This window comes from Oxyura jamaicensis, chromosome 14 (genome assembly GCF_011077185.1).
Source record: "Oxyura jamaicensis isolate SHBP4307 breed ruddy duck chromosome 14, BPBGC_Ojam_1.0, whole genome shotgun sequence".
NCBI classification, from domain to species: Eukaryota; Metazoa; Chordata; class Aves; order Anseriformes; family Anatidae; genus Oxyura; species Oxyura jamaicensis.
The window spans coordinates 16072676-16092253 of NC_048906.1; positions in this window are offsets into that span (position 1 = coordinate 16072676).

Genomic DNA, 19578 nt, shown 5'->3' on the forward strand with positions numbered 1-19578 from the left:
ATTTCTTTTTTTGAAGAAACCTTATTTTAGCCTTTTTGAGTGTTCAAGCAAAACACTAGTGCTAGTACTAGCAAAAGAATTAGCATAATTTAGAAACAGCAGTTCACCCACTCACTCTAATGAAAGCTCTGCTAGCAACGATTTGATGTCTTTGTTCATACTGTGCTATCCCCCCATACTTATTTATTTGCATTGCTGAGTAAACAAGCATGAACTTCCTGACTTTGTCTTCCATGGTTCTCCTGCAGCCCAGACTCTGCTGCCTGCTGCAAAATGTCTCTGTTGCTCTTACATGTGAACGATCACTTGCAGTTTGTGTTGTTGTTCATTCATTCTGTTCAAGATCACTCTGTTTTCTGGTAGTACATTGTGACTGAGGATCACAAGCAGACAGCTTCTGTAGGCGATAATTTGTATTTATTTCTATTCAACACCTCAAGCCACTTGCTTTTTTTTGTTTGTTTGTTTGTTTTGTTTTGTTTTGTTTTTCCTTTCATGGCTCCATTTTACAAAAATGGTTTTGTTTTCTGCCACAGAGATGGATAACTTGTAAATTTTTCATTAATTTTCTGAAGGTTTTGTTATTGTTGCAGTTGCTTAGTAGTAGAGCACATATTGGCAACTCAATTAACTAATATATATATATAAAGACTCTGTTGACATGAAACTAATAATAAATAATGCTGATGTTAACATAAGTGAGCAGTAACTTTGAGAACCCAGAATAATAAATACCAAACAGTCTAAATTCCAGCAGCCACTGAGCACTCTTGAGGAAAACACAAATTCATGTTGTGCAATCCAAAATCCAAATGCCTAAATCAGATTTTTTTGCTTCAGCATGTAAAGGTGATCTAGCAAGCCAGAACTGGTCCAGTCTACAGTGCTTTCTCTCTTACCCACACCAGACCAAGAGAGAGCTTCATATAGAGGTCAGCTCTGACCCCAGGTTCATTCTCCAGATTGTCTGTTAATACTTTAATACTCAAGTGTTAGTTTTATGGTTCAGTGGATGCATTGCTAATACTTACTACCTACTCCTAAGTACTCCCAGAACGTTTATTTTACAAAAAGGTGTTTAAAACAAACAAAATCTTGAGAGTGGTGTGCAGGCGAGTGGTCCTCTTCTTCCAGCAGTGTCACATGGCTCGCTTTCGTTGCACAGACCTTTTTTCTCTCCTAGGAGAGAGCTTTTCTCTTCCTCCTTTCTTCACTGTAAGGGTATTGAGGCACTGGAACAGGTTGCCAACAGAAGCTGTGGGTGCCCCATCCTTGGAGGTGCTCAAGGCCAGGCTGGATGGGGCCTTGGCCAACCTGATCTAGCGAGTGGCATCCCTGCCTAGGGTGGGGGGGGGGGTGGGGGGGTGTTGCAGATAGATGATCTGTAAGGTCCCTTCCATCCTGAGCTATTCTGTGATTCTATGAAAAGAAGAAGGGATTGGAATGTTGAATGCAGGGAGTGGGTGATGAAAAGATAATAGAATCATCAAATATCCTGAGTTGGAAGGGACCCATAAGGATCATCAAGTCCAACTCCTGGCATCACACAGGTCTACCCAAAAGTTTAGACCATGTGACTAAGTGCACAGGCAATCACTTCTTAAATCCAGACAGGCTTGGTGCAGTGACTACTTCCCTGGGGAGCCTGTTCCAGTGTGCGACCACCCTCTCCGTGAAGAACCTCTTCCTGATGTCCAGCTTAAACCTCCCCTGCCTCAGCTTGACACCATTCCCACAGGTCCTGTCACTGGTGATAATGGAGAATAGGTCAGCACCCTCCCCTCCACTTCCCCTCGTGAGGAAGCTGTAGACTGTGATGAGGTCTCCCCTCAACCTCCTCTTTTCCAGGCTGAACAGGCCAAGTGACCTCAGCCGCTGGTTCAGACAAAAAAATCTGGAGCAATAGAGTTCTGATGTACCGTAACTAATTAAAAACTAGAAAACAGGAATTTCAAGAAAAGATCTTTGTAAAAGGGCATTGATTTAAGCACACATGATTTGCTCAGAGAGGACCCAGCAAACACCAGCTAAATCCTATACTAATTAGTTCTCCAGGTGCTGGAAGGTCCTGGAGAGCAAAAGTCAATCAGGGCCAGGGAGGCCAAAATAAAAAGGATTAGCAGCAGTGTCTCTGTTTAGTAGTTTGAGGGAGGTTGTGGATAGAGAAGTTGTATTCGTGAGTGCTTTTTGGTCAGTTGTCTGGAAATAAAGTATAGATCATCTTAGTGCTGGAGAATGGTGTCCTACTTACTGTAAGGTAAGGTAATGAAGTGCTATCCTAGCTTTACTGGGTAGCTTATTTTGTTATTTCAGGGAAAAATGAGTCTGGCTCAGAGTTTTGACCATCCTCATAGCTCCTTTTTACTTCTGTATGTATTATGGCACTGTCTTATGCTGAAGTTGTAGTAGTGGCTCTTCAGTGCTGTAGCTTGAGTAGTTAATACTTGGTTGTGTATGTGAAAGGTAGATATGTTTATGTTAACAAAGGGTAACTTCAATCTTATTATTGGGAGATCTTATGTAAGACATCCTTTAGGTTCTATTATGTATGGGAAAGGTAGAAGCCACTAAACTTAGGGTATCTGCAAGGTCTCTTCCCTACTACCATTAGGAAGGTTGCTTCAGTAGTTGTTCTTGCCAGTTTTCTTTCTAGTTCCCTGTGTTCTGCTTTGTGAGAACTTTCAGCTTTTGGTGATGAATAAACTGAGGAATCTCTCAGAAGCAATGAGGAGAAGCATGGTTTAATAGTATCTGTATCTTTAGTTGAGTTTCAGTCAAGTTCTGAACTTGACATCTCTGGCTGGCAATGTATGCTGTTATGAAAAGCTTTTGCTACAGAAACAGAATGGCATCTTTAGAGCTTGTCGCTTGAGGCTGAAACTGCATGCTGTTATTCAAGTTGTTTTAAGATTCTAATCTTAAACCTTGGAAGTGATTATGCCACTACATATATTTTTCCTTAAGCATTGTGGCATCTCAGGATTGGCGTTGAAAGAAAGACTGTATTCTTGCAGTCATCTCCTATAGTCTCTTGTAAGCTGTGCACAGGAAGAGGGTGATCTGGTTTTGGAATTATCTTCCTCTGATGAGGAACTGATAAAAATTATCCAAAGTGTTTTCTTAGTGGAGCTTGCATTTCACCATTCACTTATGTAAAGAGAAACATTTTTTTCATTTTTTTTGACAATCTTTCATGAAAGAACTCGTCTAAAGAAGTGTAATGTTTTTTTTTCCTTTTTTTTTCTTTTAAGCTTTGATTTAAAGGAACATGTACTTCAGCATTTTAGAATAGAATAGAACACAATCTTTCCTTCCTCAAAACAAAACAAAAACAACAAAGTAACAAACACACATTTCTGAAGAATGCAGTGCTTCAAACTGAAAATGCATACTGCGCTTTAGTGAGCATACACCACCAGTTTTATTGTAGAACAACCGTTAGGTTCGTTGTCTCAGCTGTAAAAGCCATGATGTTTTCTCTAGTAAAACTTTCTCTTTATTTTCCTCACTTTATAAACCTTTTCATTGCTTCTCTCAACTAAGCTAGATTTTGCAACGCATTTGTATTCAGGACCTAGTGAACTGAATTATATGTACTGTCACAGTCAGGCTGGGTTTTGCTAGAAATGTGGCAAGTAATAGTCTTTGTTTGGGATGTGGCACATAGTAATACATGACTGTTTACGCTCTGAATATTCAAATTTATAGTCTTTATTGATTATATTGCTGCCTTTATTTTTCCTGCTGAGTCCTGTTGTGCTTTATTGTTCCACTTAGAACTACAGATGCACATGGCTGTGAAACAGGTCCTGAGATTAAGAATGGAAAATGTTTGCAAATTTAGTCAGAGATAATAGTGACTACTGAGGAAACTGGTGTGAAAGCCATCAGTTAGTGCTGCTTCATCAGCAGGTGTAGGAGTGACATGAAACCTATGAAGCTCTTTGATGAGCTAATATGGGAAAATCTCTTCCTTAGGAGTGACACGTTGACTTCACTTATACTTCTGTACAACATAAGCAAACTACTTTAGGAGCTCAATATAATGTCAGCAGTAATGTGGCTTTGGTTACTGTGGCTTGTCTCTCTGGAATTTATGCACCTCTGCTTGCTTTCTGTGGAAATGCTAGCATATTCGGAGTCCCCAATTCATTTAAGGTGTAGGCTGGCTTTGTGCTGCAGGCTATGCAGCAAGAAGAAAAGGTGATGTGTGCTTCCTTGTATGAATTCATGAAAATCAATATAAAACTTAAACTCTTTTGTTTTTCCACAAGTCATGTGTCATCCCTCCCACCCCCACCCCCGCTCCCCACCCTCAAATTAGCAATGATCTTTCTTTGTGTCCCTGAAAATGAGTGGTTCACTACATAAAGTTCTTATAAAAATGTGCATTCAACAGCACATCTGAAGACTTTGTACTAAAGCAAATGGACTGGCAATGAACTTCCATGTCTGTTTATCTTACATTCCTGGGTTGCTAAATCCTATCATGTTTCCAAAGCAGTACCTGCTGTTCACAAACAATGCATGCTGTTACCAGCTCTTCACTAGACCAGCTGGCGTATTCACAGCTGAGGAGATTTTCTGGGCAGGGCAGTGAGAAGAAATACCCTGTGTGAAGGGAACTGGCCTGAAAACACAGTTTTTACTATTGCTCCTCCCATGTATAACCTTAGATCCTGTTGCCTCTTTAGCTACCAGTATTCCTGCATGAGCTCTGGCATTGGAGTCCCATCCCACTTGAAAATATCTCCCAGTACCACTGTGAAGTTGGAAGTGACTTCTCTCACTAGTCTTGAAGGGGACAGAGTCTATAATAATAAGAGGTCTGCCCTCATGCTGCTCTGTAAGCAGGAAGGTTCTGACACAACCAAACCCAAGCGTTCTATGGCCCAGTTATGATTCCCAAAACACAAGAAGCAACTGTTCTCTTTTATATGTGTACTCCAAATGGCATATGCCTGGCAGGTTCTTTCTGATGCCATTTTTTGCCACCAATTACCATGGACTCAATTTGGAGCCATGTCATACACATCAAAGTTATGGCCAGAATGTTATATGGCATTAAACCACTACGTTCTTTGGTTATAGACAGATAATTCTCCTTTCCCTGCATTACAAATAGTTTTTTGTGGCTTTACTTCCTACTTCACAGTGGCTAATGTGGGACTATTTTGCTGCAAATTAGACACTGACATTATATGCAAAATACGGCATTTGCAGGAGGCTGCAGGGCTGTGAATTGCAGATCCATCTCCATGCAAACAATATATTGGTGTAATATAGCAGTGAAGTATGAACAGTGCTCTTGCAAATTCTGGGTAGATTTCATTCCAGATCATGACAGGATTAATGTATTGCAAAATGCCCCTTGTCTGTCTGTGATGATTTATAGCTTATCTGCACTCCTTTTGCTCAAGTGAAGCAACACTAAGCTTAAACAGTGGAAATCAAATCAAACATGCATTGTAAGGTGATAATGCTATAGGGCATGTAAAATGGAGTTTGGCCCTACTGAAGAGTACAGGACCTTTAAGGAACTTGACTTGTATACCTTGTGTGTACACACAGACGTTTTTCTCTGAAATACCTACTTGATAGTTTATTTAACAGGCTGCAGTGGTGTGAAGTGTCTTACTGGCCATAAGGATACAGAGCCTGGGAGAAAAATTTACTGTCAAGACAAAAATCAATGAGTAGCTTCAGATAGCAGATAAGGTTACAGCTGCTCTATTCCACTTGTTTAAGACATAGGATAAAGCTTAATTTGGTTGTTCTAAAGACAGCTTCTTTGTCTTGAGTAATTTTGTGTGTGTGTGTTTTTTGTTTGTTTGTTGTTTGTTTTTGTTTTGTTTTGTTTTTATTCCTTGAGGGGTGGGGTGGAGGGAGAAGCAGGTCTCCTACTATTCAGGACTTTTTCTGTCCTAGAGTTAAGGTTCCAATGTTCTTCAGGTCAGGATGTAATGATATCAGCTCTCGTGGCTGTGGAAAACAGGAATGGAAAGCATCTGGTGCAGTGTGTGCCTCCTGGCAGGAGAAGGTCTCTCTAAAATATCTGCCACCAAATTAGGCAGATAGGCAGAGTGGAGTGAGAGGGTAAGACACTGCTGCATGAAAGGAAAGGTTCTAATTGATTTTTTTTTTTTTTTTTTTTTTTGCTGACCAAAATAAGGTCCCTTTTATTTATTTTTATTTTCTTTCCTGCAAGTGAGTTAGCTGGTTTACATTATTCAGGAGCAAGGCAGTGTGCTGTATGAATAGACCTGCTCACCATACAGAGAACCCAAAGGGTCATTGCTACGTAACAAAGATCAATGTGTTGCTTCCCTCTCCAGTCTGTAGCAGTTCTTGGCAGCTCTCTAGAGCTGCAACTGCAGAATGATAAGAAATGGGTCAGAAGGCATGGTTATGATGCAGTGACCTCTTAAACTGAATAAGGTTATCCTTAATTTCTGGTCCTAGTAAAAATGTACTACACTCAGCAAAGTACCCTCCAACATGGAAGTGAGACAGCGAAGTCCAGGCCAGGATCATATTTCAGTTTAAATCATTTATATAAAGCTGCTTTTACTTCTCACCCTTTCAGACTTATAACAGGGAAAGACAGGAACTGGCGAGTCTTCCTGCTTCCTTTATCAATAAGTTCAACAGTGTTAAGTTTGTCCAAGAGTCAGGGAAGGACTCTGTTCCCATGACTGAAGCAGGGAGGACCCCTATAGAACTGTAAAATCCTCTATTGAAGAGTCACAAATATATTCCATCCCTTTCAGCTAGGAATATGTCTCCATTCTGTTACTAAAATGGTTGTGCCATTTATCAACTCTGCAGAGCATAAATCATTTATCATGGATTTCTGTGTGGTCTGAACTTCTGTTAGACACTGCACCTTTTACCCTACTTTTTCAGTGCTGCTTAGAGGTACTTGTGCTGTTTTGAAGTTGTATCTTTCTCCTGTCATGCTCTTATTCTTTCAAAACTTCTTTGAACAGCAGTCCAAAAGGAGCACTGCAGATGTAAGACTTGCTTAATAGGACTATCTCAAATATTGATTCTCACCCCATATTTTACCTCCTATTGCTGTTTCTGCTAAACCAACAATGAATAAATGGATGCATAATTCATTAGACCTAAAGGGGGGTAGGGAATAATGGGGGAAATAATAGCTTGTACTTAAGGTTCAAGAAAAGTACTTATTAATTGATTTTGTTTTCTTTATAAGCCTAATTTCATTACAAAGGGAACTGATTTAAGCTATGGACCTCTGACATAGTGTGTCCACTGTGGTCTTTAGGTAGTAGTAACTTTGTCATGGCATTATAAGTGGTTATATTAAGGTCTTTGCCACTTACCTATGTTCAGGTAATGGAATCACTATATTAGAACCTCTAAGATATTGCACAGATGTTTCTGTTTTGCCCAGATGTTTCCATGATTTACACCATCCACTAACATGTGCTAGTCCTCATGCTACTCCTATATGATTCTTTCTGGAGCTTCTGGCTCTGAAGTAGCTGAATCTAATTTCAGATCTGAGCAACACTTATAGCTGGAAAATTTTGTGATGGAAATGGATGCAAATAATAATAAGCAGGTCACTTCAGCCCCAAGGAACCCTCTTGCAGAAACTGCATGCATCAAAACCTGAAGAGTTCAGTCTCTTCATGCTATGGTCTACCTCATTCAATTTGTCATTAACATCTGCACTTGATAACTTTGACTAATCTTGCTCATATAACTTGTTTCTTTCTGGTTTTTGAAATATTGTCTGAAATTCTTTAAAAGCCTTGCATTTATTATGTGTCTAAAAAGAATAAGAAAGGGTGTTACCTAGGGAATTTGTCCCTTTTACTACTGAAAACTTGGCTCAGCAGAATCAAGGCTGGTAAGGTCCCTTGGAAAAACAGAAGACTATAAATGGATCTCTTTGCCTTTGGGCCCCACACCTCTTCCTCAGCATTGCCTGTTATATTTCCATTCATTAAAAACTTTTAATAGGATGCTGTGTTTTTGCCTCCTCCCTTCATACTGCTAGTTTCTATTTCTACTTCCCTATTTTTTTCCTTGTTTGCGGTACAGATCCTTCTTGCAGCCAGAATAAGGTCAAGATACTATTTTGCAAACTATTAAACACATGGATGTGGGATTCTTCTGAGATTATTTCATTTGATCTGACAGATAGCTCAAGAGTTCCAGGATGCTGCAAAGTTACCAGAATGTTTGCTTATTTGAGGACCTAGTAGCAATATTATTGCCTGCCATAAAACTGTCAGGCTAGTCGATATAAAGTGGCTATCATGTGCTCGTAATTTTCTAGTGTTGTATTAAGTCCTTTTAAAATCAGAGAGAAACAAAAAGGACTTGCTCCTTAGTTTCCTGGCTTCATTTTACTGCATTCAATGACCACAGCATGCAAAAGGCTTAAGGAAAAATGTGGCTTTCTTTTGGATGGGATGTAGCTCTCTGACTGTCTCAGTGTGGTGATGCATGTGAATTGGGTAACATTAGCATGATGTCTAGTACACTTCACTAGCAATATGACTGCCATCAATTAAGGTGATGAGAGGTGGAGAAGAAGTGAATGAATTACTAGAAGGGTGACGCATTTATATTTGGAACCAGCATTGCCATGCCATTATCAGGATGTCTTTGAGTATATTTCAGGATTTAACATCCATCAAGCCACCTGACAACACTAAGCCTGCATTTGTGAAATGTCTCATAGGATAGAGGCATAAATCTGAGTTAAGTCAATATCCGTGTTATGTAGTTATGTTGCACAGGAGAGGCCACAAACATAGCTGTTCTGAAAAGCATATCATAGAATATCCCGAGTAGGAAGGGACTCATAAGGATCATCAAGTCTAACTCCTGGCATCACACAGGTCTACCCAAAGGTTTAGACCATGTGACTAAGTGCACAGGCCAATCACTTCTTAAATCCAGACAGTCTTGGTGCAGTGACTACTTCCCTGGGGAGCCTGTTCCAGTGTGCGACCACCCTCTTGGTGAAGAACCTCTTCCTGATGTCCAGCTTAAACCTCCCCTGCCTCAGCTTAACAATGTTCCCGTGGGTCCTATCACTGGTGATTATGAAGAACAGATCAGCTGCCTCTCCACTCTCCCTCATGAGGAAGTTGTAGATTGCGATGAGGTCTCCCCTCAGCCTCCTCTTTTCCAGGCTGAACAGGCCCAGTGACCTCAGCCGCTCTTCATACGTCATCCCCTCCAGGCCCTTCATCATCTTCCTCGCCCTCCTCTGGACACTCTCCAACAGTTTCACGTCCTTTTTGTACTGTGGTGCCCAGAACTGCACACAGTACTTGAGGCAAGGCATGCACCAGTGCAGAGCAGAGCAGGACAATCCCTTCCCTCAACCAACTAGCAATGTCATGCTTGATGCACTCCAGGATACAGTTGGCCTTCCTGGCTGCCAGGGCACACTGCTGGCTCATATTCAGCTTGCTGTCAACCACAACCCCCAGATCCCTCTCTGCGGGGCTGCTCTCCAGCGTCTCATCGCCCAGTCTGTACGTATAGCCAGGGTTGCCCCGTCCCAGGTGCAGGACCCAGCACTTGCTCTTGTTAAACTTCATGTGGTTGGTGATCTTCAGCGTGGTGAGCTCTCCAATCTGTCCAGATCTCTCTGCAAGACCTTTTCACCCTCATCTGAGTCCACAACTCCTCCAAGATTGGTGTTGTCGGCAAATTTGCTCAAAACACCTTCTAGTCCTACATCCAAATCATTTATAAAAACATTTAAGAGGACTGGCCCTAAAATGGAGCCCTGGGAGACCCCACTACTGACTGTCTGCCAGCCATATGTGTCCCCATTTACCACAACCCTTTGAGTCCTGCCCATCAGCCAGTTGCTCACCCATCATATGATGTTTTTAAGTTGTATGCTGGACATTTTGTCCAGTAGAAGCCTATGAGAAACCGTGTCAAACATCACATCAGCTGTTTTTCCTTGATCAGCTAGGTAGTGATCTTATCATAAAAGGAAATCTAATTTGCTAGGCGGGACCTACCCCCTGTGAACCCATTTTGGCTGGGACCAATGACTGCATTGTCCCCCAGATGCGCTTCAGTAACTTCAAGGATCATATTCGTAATTTTACTAGGCACTGACATGAGACTGACAGGCCTGTAATTGCTAGGGTCTTCTTACCCTTCTTGAAAATTGGCACATTTGCCAGCTTCCAGTCATCTGGGACCTCTCCAGATTCCCAAGATCATTGAAAAATAACAGAGAGGTCCGCAATGATGTCAGCCAGCTCTTTAAGCACCCTGGGATGAATCCCATCTGGACCCACGGACTTGTAGGGATCCAGGTGGAGCAGCAAATCCTGCACGTGTTCAGGGTCGGTTGGGAGTTGATCATTCCCACCACCATGGTCCTCCAGCTCAGGGCACCCTGGGTCCCGAAGCCCATCATCAGTGTTGAAGACAGAGGCGAAGAAGGCATTAAATGTCTCTGCTTTGCCTATGTCATTGTCTGTGAGTTGACCTTCCCCATCAAGTAGCAGACCTATGTTTTCTTTGGTCCTCTTTTTTCTGTTCACATATCTAAAAAAAACTTATTTATTGTCTCCCACAGACACGGCCAGCTTCAACTCTAGTTGGGCTTTGGTCACACAAATTTTCTCCCTACAAACACGAACAGCATCCCTGTATTCCTTCCTCATTGCCTGACCCTCCTTCCAGCAGCCGTACACTTTCTTTTTCCACCTAAGCTCCAGTAGAAGATCTCTGGTCAGCCAGGCCAGCCTTCTGCCCCACCTGCCTGCCTTCTGATGTTTTGGAATTGCCCAATCTTGTGCTTTTAGGAGGCAGTGCTTAAAGACTGACCAGCACTGATGGATGCCAATGCCTTCAAAAGCAGTTTCCCAGGGGACCTTGCTGACTAGTTCCCTGAGCAGCCTGAAGTCTGCTTTCCCTGTATCCAGGGCTGAAGTTTTGGTGGCAGTTTTTCTTCTGTCACCATAAATTCTAAACTCAACCACTTCATGGTCACTATGACTGAGATGGCCGTCAATTCCCACGTCTCCAACAAGACCCTCTCTGTTCTCCAGCAACAGGTCTAGGAGGGCACCTTTCCTAGTTGGCTCCCTTAGCACCAAGAAGTTATCATCTAGGTGCTTTATGAACCTCCTGGACTTGCTCATTTCAGCCGTGTGGTGATCCCAGTTGACATCTGGCAAGTTGAAATCCCCCATAAGGACAAGGGGAGTTGTTCTCGAGGCATCTCTTAGTTCTGCAAAGAATAATTCATCGGCGTTGTTGTCCTGGCCAGGTGGTCTGTAATAGACTCCCACAATGACATCCCCTTTATTTGTTCATCCCTTAATCCTTACCCAGAGGCTCTCAACTTTGCCATCGCCAACTTCAAGTTCCACACAGTCCAGCCCCTGCTTCACATACATCGCCACCCCGCCACCTCGCCTGCCCTGCCTGTCCCTCCTGAAGAGCCTGTAACCATCTATTGCAACACACCAGCCACAGGACTCATCCCACCAGGTTTTGCATATGCCGATGATGGCTGTGGGACTGGGCCAAGACTTCTAGCTCATCCATTTTATTCCTCGTACTGCATGTGTTTGTGTAGAAGCACTTCAAATGTGCCTCCCTACATGCAGCACCTTGTGGAGCTGACCAAAGGACCTCAGTTGCACACAGTCCCTCTGATTCTAGGGCACCATCCCTTAGCTCATCACCGGCGTGTCTGGTTTTATCCCTTTCCCCCTTTGACTCTAGTTTAAAGCCCTATCTATCAGCCCTGCCAACTCCTGGGAAAAAATCCTTATCCCTCTGAGAGAGGCACATCCCATCTGGTGCCAGCAGGCCTGGTGTCACGTAGACCTTCCCATGATCAAAAACCCCAAAGTTCTGCCGGTTTCACTGGTCCTGAAGCCACATGGCAATGTGATGAGTCTGCTTGTCAGCATCAATCCCCCCTATCGGAAGGACAGAGGCAAACACAACCTGTGCTCCTGATCCTTTAAGTAGTTTCCCCAAAGCCCTTACGTCCCTTTTGATTGCTCTCGGACTTCTCCTAGCTACCTCGTCATTAACCAGCCTGAAAGACCAGTAGTGGGTAGTAGTCGGTGGGCTGTACCAGGTGCTTGACTTTCTTAGCAAACTCTCTCACCCGAGCCCCAGGGAGGCAGCAGACTTCCCTGTGGGTTGGGTCTGGTTGGTGTATTGGGCCTTCTGTCCCTTTCAAAAGGGAGTCCCCCATGACAATAACCCTTCTTTCTTTTGTTGACAGAAGATGTAGCAATGCGGGGGGTAGGTTGCCTTGCCTTAGGCACCCTCTCCAACTGGGAAGGGCTTTCATCTACATCATTGTTCTGACTGTCGTGTTCTAGAGCCTCATACCTGTTATATAAGGGCAGATGGGAAGGTAAGGTGGGCAGGGAGTGGAGATCTAAGAGTGGAGATCTAAAGTACAGCTCTTATTACAGTAACACTTTTTATTATAGCTTTAACTTTTGACAAAAAACAGAAGGAAAGAAATAATTTTAGAATTCAGCACTGAGGCTGACTGCTTAAGCCACTCACTCACGTGACATTTTGCAACCATCAAACATAGGTAAAACTGGAACAGCCACTTCTGTTCTTACTTGGAGGACAGTTTACTGAGGTATCTGTTAGCAGCATTAACTATGAACATACTATTCATTGAGCAGAAGATGAACCAAGCTTCAGCAGGCCGTATCTACTACTGGTTCAAGGAGGTATATGCTTAAGTAAAGAATTTTGACTAGTAGATCTGGCCTTAGCTTGTTATCTATAATAAAATATTTGAAATGTGAGGTTTATTGGATCTGTTTGTTTTTCATCATCAGTATAGCAATTCTAGTGTTTATCACTTCTACACAGTCATACCATCTGGAAGCTAATGGCACTTCACCAGATGGAAAGATACCACTGGATTTTTTATTTTTATTTTTGATTTGCCACTGTTATGAATTGAATAAAATACTTACCTGTTTTTTAATGTAAAATACATAAGATTCTGCACTTGTACAATAGCATTAAATTTTTTAGTAATTACACTGAGATCCTTCCTTTTCCAGAATGTATTACTTTGGAGAAGACTGCTTTCAACAGAGTGAAGTCCACATTTAGGCAATTCGCTGGGATATTTCAAGTCGTTCTTGTTTTTAGAACTCTACATTTTTGCTCAAATACTCAGAATGGGCTGAAGTAAATCATGATGTGAAACAACACTGAGTTGTAGTTTCTTCTGAAAAGAAAAACCACATATTTGCTCAAAATGCTTGGGTCCTGGATACATGGCTGATTTTTATTTAAAGTTTATGATGCATTACATAGTGTCTCTATTTCATCTAAGTCAAAATGACTTAATGGAATGGAAAATGATATGATCATATGCTGGTCAGTGATGTTATATATCTGTAATCGTTACCTCTTTGAAAATGAACCATAATGGGGAGATACAACCCCTTTGATCCCTGCTTTGTTTCCTAGACTGACTGAAATAATGTTATATGGCTCACTGATTCTAAGTACATTAAAACCCAGAGCAATTAACCCTGTGATTTTTCTGGGGCACCATCCATTGCAGTGTGTTTTGAATTAGATGTTCATGGTGTTTCATTAGACACTTAACTGAGTCAGGCTGAAAGTCCTTCAAACCCTTAGACTTCAGAAAGAAGTGGGAATGCACAGCTTCAAAAGCATGCTTAATTCTCCCCTCACATTTAAGGCTTCTTGGTCTTTCACAAAAAACATTCACATTATAAAAGAGGAACACCTGAAAAAAAAAATAACACAACGTAGGCTTCCAGTCATTACTGGGGAGAGGTCTGAAACATGCGATTAGCACTGACCTGAAAAGAAAGTTCCTAGAACATCACTGGTTGTGAGCATCCTTCATTCTAGGGGAAAAAGAAGAGGAAATATTCTTTGGGAATGTTTGTGTTTGTGTTTGCACCTGGACAGGCAGACTTTTATTGCTTCACAAGGAGCAGGAGCATAATAATAGAGGGATAATACCTGCAGTCCATTCAGAACAAAGAGGAGCTAAACAGCTTGGAGACGAGTTCAATCTTGTGCCATATTAAAGACATCTGGATTTATTCAGATCAAAGTACAATTAATTCATCTGACATAAAACTATGTCTTAGGTGAGGAGACTGTGCTCTGGATAAAAATGAGCTGCCTCAGGGTCTTTCTTTGACATAAAAATGACCAAAAGTGGAATGTTAATATTTAATCTTGACAATTTCTTTTTAAATAATGTGAACATACATGAACAAATGTGTGCATCTGGTTGACTTCCAGATCATGCATGGATCTGTCAACCACTCTTTGCTGGTGGGAAGTAATCCCAAATTCTGTAAAGGTATTGCAAGGACTTCATGACTAAAGGGATTTATAAAACCTAATACAACAACTGGTGGTGGTTTTTGCCCGCCCCGTAATGTTAGGACCACAGGGTACATTATCTGCAGATAACAAAAATAAATGGATCCTGACTTGGCAATATGAGTGTTTTAACTTTTGCTAGATGCTAATGACAGCTGTATGGAAGGACAATGATATTACACCATCAACATGTAATAGATATCTTCTCATAGCAGAATCTGATATAACTGTTATAAAGTTTTTAATTGATAGGTTTGTGCAGGTTTCTTTTAAGGGCTGTACTTGGCTGTGTCTCTTGGGTGCAACCACAATACAACAGAAATAATGATCCTGGAGATTGCCTAGTAATATCAAAAAAAAAAAAAAAAAAAAAGTGTTGCTTTTAGTGAATGCTACCTGCAAGTTACTCTTTTCCAGGTGCTACCTAGCTTCATCCATCCCTCTTCTTCTTAGAGGGCTAGAAGAAGAGGTGTACCCTGGAGATGAATGATTAAGTGTCCGTGGACCAAAGCAGAAGGCAGACAGCCAGTGATGTGTTTAAATAAACCAAGCAGTGATTTGTCTCATGTTCACCTCTGAAATAGCATTGGAAGTAAATCTAGTTGGTTGGTTACCCAATGCACTTAGTGAAAGTGCTGTAATAATACTAAAACATGGTAAAAATAGAAGCTTAGAGCATCTCTGCATGTGAAAAGGGACAAATAATAGGTTTAAATGCCTCCATGGATGTGAAGGATAGTCTCTTATAGTAGACTGCTTCTGGAAATTAATGAATGAAGTAACTGCAGCAAACTTTCTCCTAATGAAATTTGTCTATGAATGTCTGAGACAGGGTAAATCCACTTAACTGGTTATGCTAAACATGCAGGGAACAGTGTAAAAAAACAATTAGTTCAATACATTAGAAAAAAAGGGGGAAGAAAAACAAAACCTTTAAATGTAAAGAGAAAGTCTTGTTGTTAACACTTTGTTTTCACACTAAAAGAACAAATGCACCTTTGCCAGTGTTTTTACTCATAGGTAACTGGGAACTCAGTTTGTGGTAGTCTCATCCATAAAATAACCTTAATTGCTACAGAACTAGAGGCACTGCTTCTTAATTCATTAGATATAATCTTTACCTAATATTTAATGTATATGAAGACCTGTATATATTGGACCTATCTAGATTATAACTGCTCATCCGAGAGCAAAAAATATCCTGTCAAAATCTAGGTGTTCTACAGTCCTAAAACCCATTATGGATATGCTTTGGATGAGTGTCCTTTAAATGACTGGTACCTTGTGCTCATGGTATTTCTGATGTGGAGGTTCTTGTGAAGATGCAGCATTGTGCCCTCAATACGTGCAAGGTGGAGTTGTTAGTGTCACATGTTCAGTATCATGTTCTTCTGGGAAATACCTGTACATGAATAACCCCATCTGAGGGCTGTCCAAGTGCCACAATTTACTTTGACTCTCTAGAAAGTTCAGTACAAATTGCTGAAGATGCAACCTGGGGCATCCCTGCAGTGTTTGCTGTCTTCACCTCCTGTAGGAGCCCAGATACAGTGGTAGAGGAACACTTTCTCTGACCAAAAAATTCAAGCTAATCCCGTGATCCTTCACTGAGCCACAGTATGTGGACTGTTGTGCAAAAGACTGTTCTTGTAAGCTCAGTAAAGCCTTAAATTAATCTCATAGGAAGATATCTCATTCTGGTCAAGCAGTTAAAAATCCTGTGCTCATTAGTGTTGTGCCCCTTGACTGGTATGAGGAGAGATCCATGTGAATGGAGGAACACTCTTACCTTTGGGTCTGCACAGAGAGCAGATTTCACCTGGTACATTGTTCTTTCCTCTCATCAGAAAAAACTAATCCTGCTTAATCAGAGTCAGAATGGACTACCTAAATAGTCTTTCTCCAGGGGCTGTGGGAGTAGTATCACAGGAAAAAAAAAAAAAAAAAAAAAAAATTATTTTTAATTAAATTTTATTAATAAAAAAATTTTTTTTTTTTTTTTGTTGTTGTTTGATTTTTATTATAAAAAAAAAAAAAAAAAAAAAAAAGCATTCATTTTCAATTCATGTTACTCAGTATAATAGTTTTTAATTATTATTATTTTTATTTTTATTTTTATTCTATTGTCCTTTCCCCTCCCACTTCCTCTTCCACTTCCAGATTGCTGCATTCAGGAAAGTCTAGGATCAAAGATAGCAGAGGGATAAAAGGAGTGTACCTGGAAAACAAGTAGCATCAATCATTATCAGTGGCTCTATGATGTGTGTGAAGCTGAAGGCATTACAGGAGCTAGTTAGCATGCTGGGAAATGTTTTCATTTTTAGTAATGAAATGGTTGTGACTTAAAAGGATCTCTGCTGCATCTACTAAAAAGTGTTGACATGTGGCCAGGTCAGCACAAATGAGAGTATTCGGTACAGTAATGGAAATAAACAGCTTCATTGCCAAGCAGGGAAGGATTTCTTTAAAGAAGCTTAAAAAGATCAATTGTCCTACAAAGCAATCTTAACTAACAATGAAGTAAAACAATTACATGAATATTAATTTTGAGTACGAAAGAGCACAATGAATTAATACTTCTGCAAAGTGCAGTGACTATGAAATACAACCCAAATCTTGTCTTCAGTCTTAATTTTGCAAATAAAGAGCAGTGGAATATTCAGAAAAAACAGGTATTTTTGTATGTTGATAAGAGACCACTTTTATGAGAATAAAAGCTGGGGGAGTGGGGAGGAATGACTCACAAATTAGGGAGAGTTTAAAGAAAACAGTAAGGCTGCGAGCCAACAGTAACTGCAAGCTGAGCGTCACAGGAGATTGTTTGATTAAAACTAAAAGTTTAGTGCACGTATACTTACCTTTTACCTTTCTCCGTTCATTAAGTTTAATTTTGAAAGTGAATTGCAGATCTTTTACTTGGAATGGCAGTTGACACAGATGAGCAATGCACTGCTCAGACTAGCTTACCTCCAAAAACTCTAAAATATTTGAAATGATACCAGAAAATGGCAAATGCAGCTTCAAACAAGGCTGTCATATGTGTTTTTACAACCAATGAATAAGGAGGTAGGGCTATTAAAATAAATAAATAAATACTGTGATGCATGTTTGCTCTACGTTATGCAGATGTACTTCTCTGTTTGCTAGAAAGGTTTCATTTGCATGATGTAAGCTTTGACTTATTTTGCAACTATTTTATCTATCTTTTTGTTGTTTTCTGGAGCAGTTGCTGAGTTTTGTTTGTTTGTTTGTTTTTAAATTCAGTTTAAACCTGTTTTCCTGATTTAACCTCTAATTCTCACTTTTCACAGAGAGGATGACTTTATAAAGTGGAACTGCTTAAGGTACATAGGAAAACCACTTTCCATTCTCTCTATTAATCTTTCTTCCATGGCCGAAGTCCAGATCAGTAGTCTTCCAACAAGAGTGTACATTGACACAAAGTATAACATCATTCAAAAAAAAGTACTTGTCTCTGTCAGCAAAAAAATGAGCGAACTATGCTTGCTAACAAGAGGAGGAGGAAACAGATAAATGGAGTAAGGAAATATTGATACTTCTACTACATTTTAAAGTTTTGGTACTGCACATGGGATGATGTACTTATGCAAACAGCTTTGTATCACTTTTTTGATTCAGGTCATGCTGAATAAAAACACTGATATCTTAATGAGGAGGATGTGAAAATAGTAGCTTTTGGGTGGGAAGTCAAGGAGAGGAGCTGTAAAGGAAGAACTAAATGTTCTGTTGCTTTGAGCTTGACTTAGCATAATTATATGTGAGTAGACTTATCTTCTGAGAAAAGAAAGATGCTTTAATCTCCTCAAGTTCACAGTATAAACTGCAAGTATATATACTGTATGAGCTGTGTAGCCTTAATCAGCTTCCCAAGGAGTAGTCCCTAGCACAATTTCTTCTATTCCTAATTGGTTGATCATAAGATATAAGCAGGAATCAAAATTACCCCTTATGGTACCAAACACAGTCCCCAAAGTGTGCTTAAAGGAGAGAAATAGCGGTTTCATAGGAGAAGAGCTCGGCGTTATCTGTGTCCTTTGTGGTAGCTCTGGGAGCTCCCTTGTAAGTCTAAATCTCTTTGCTGGTGAGGATCACTTGCATTCCTGATGGACAATCCCCAGAATATTCCAAGAGTTTATAATTTAGACTTTGGGACCATCTTTTCTGTCTGTCCTCATCTAAAATGGAGAAATCTTGTTTGCTAGCCAGCTCTTATAATCTCATAAATGGCTGAAGTCTTAGTCTGCTGAATTTGCCTCTGTTTGGTGGGGGGGGGGGGGGGGGGGGTGGAGTTTATTTGGATAACTATAAGGACTTCCCAAAATTCTGTTAAACTACCGGGGCCTTAATGCAATGTGCATTGTTGAAGAGAGATGGACACAATAATAGTCAGTGTATTGCTGAATAGAGATCACAGCTTTAATACAACTTATTTTGCCATCCTGTAGTGTATGCTGTATGTACTTGCAGGGTTAAAAGGAGTGGTGATAGCAGGAGTGAGGAGAAATAGCTCATCTCTTAAATGTTAATCAACTGTTTTCCTAAACTAGCCCTATTCATTAAAAGCAAGTTCCACTAATAAAACCTGATCCTTGCTTACGTAAATTTATTCTGACACAACCTTTAATAAATTGGAAGGAGAAAGTGCCAAAAAACCTCAGTTTTGCACATCTCTGGTATATGATACTGATATACTTTGACACCTGCGCATTTTAGTTTGCATCAAAGGTCACTTTAAACTGGAAGGAAAAGGGAGTTTAGCATAAAGTCAGCAAATTTAATTCAGGTTTTTGCAACAAAAGTGCCACTTAATTTATGAAACCTTTTTAATAAATAAATATTTCACCCAATATGTTATGTCTTGTCTTGTGTTTCAGACTTGTGTGCCTTTAAAAAAAAAAAAACAAAAAAAAACAAACACTGAAAATGCTGTTTGAGGGAAGATTCTTCTAGAAAAGTAAGTGGTGGTTGCTATACCCAAGCTGACCTCAGGATCCTTGTCCTGGTGGTGTAATTAGGGCAATTCAATCACCTGTTACCAACTTGTACGGGGTCTGGCTGGGATGTTAACTTTCCCTGCAGCAGCCCATCCAGTGCTGTGCTCTGCACTTGTAGCTAGAGCAGCACTGGTATCACACCAGTGTTGTGTCTGCTGCTGAGCAGTGC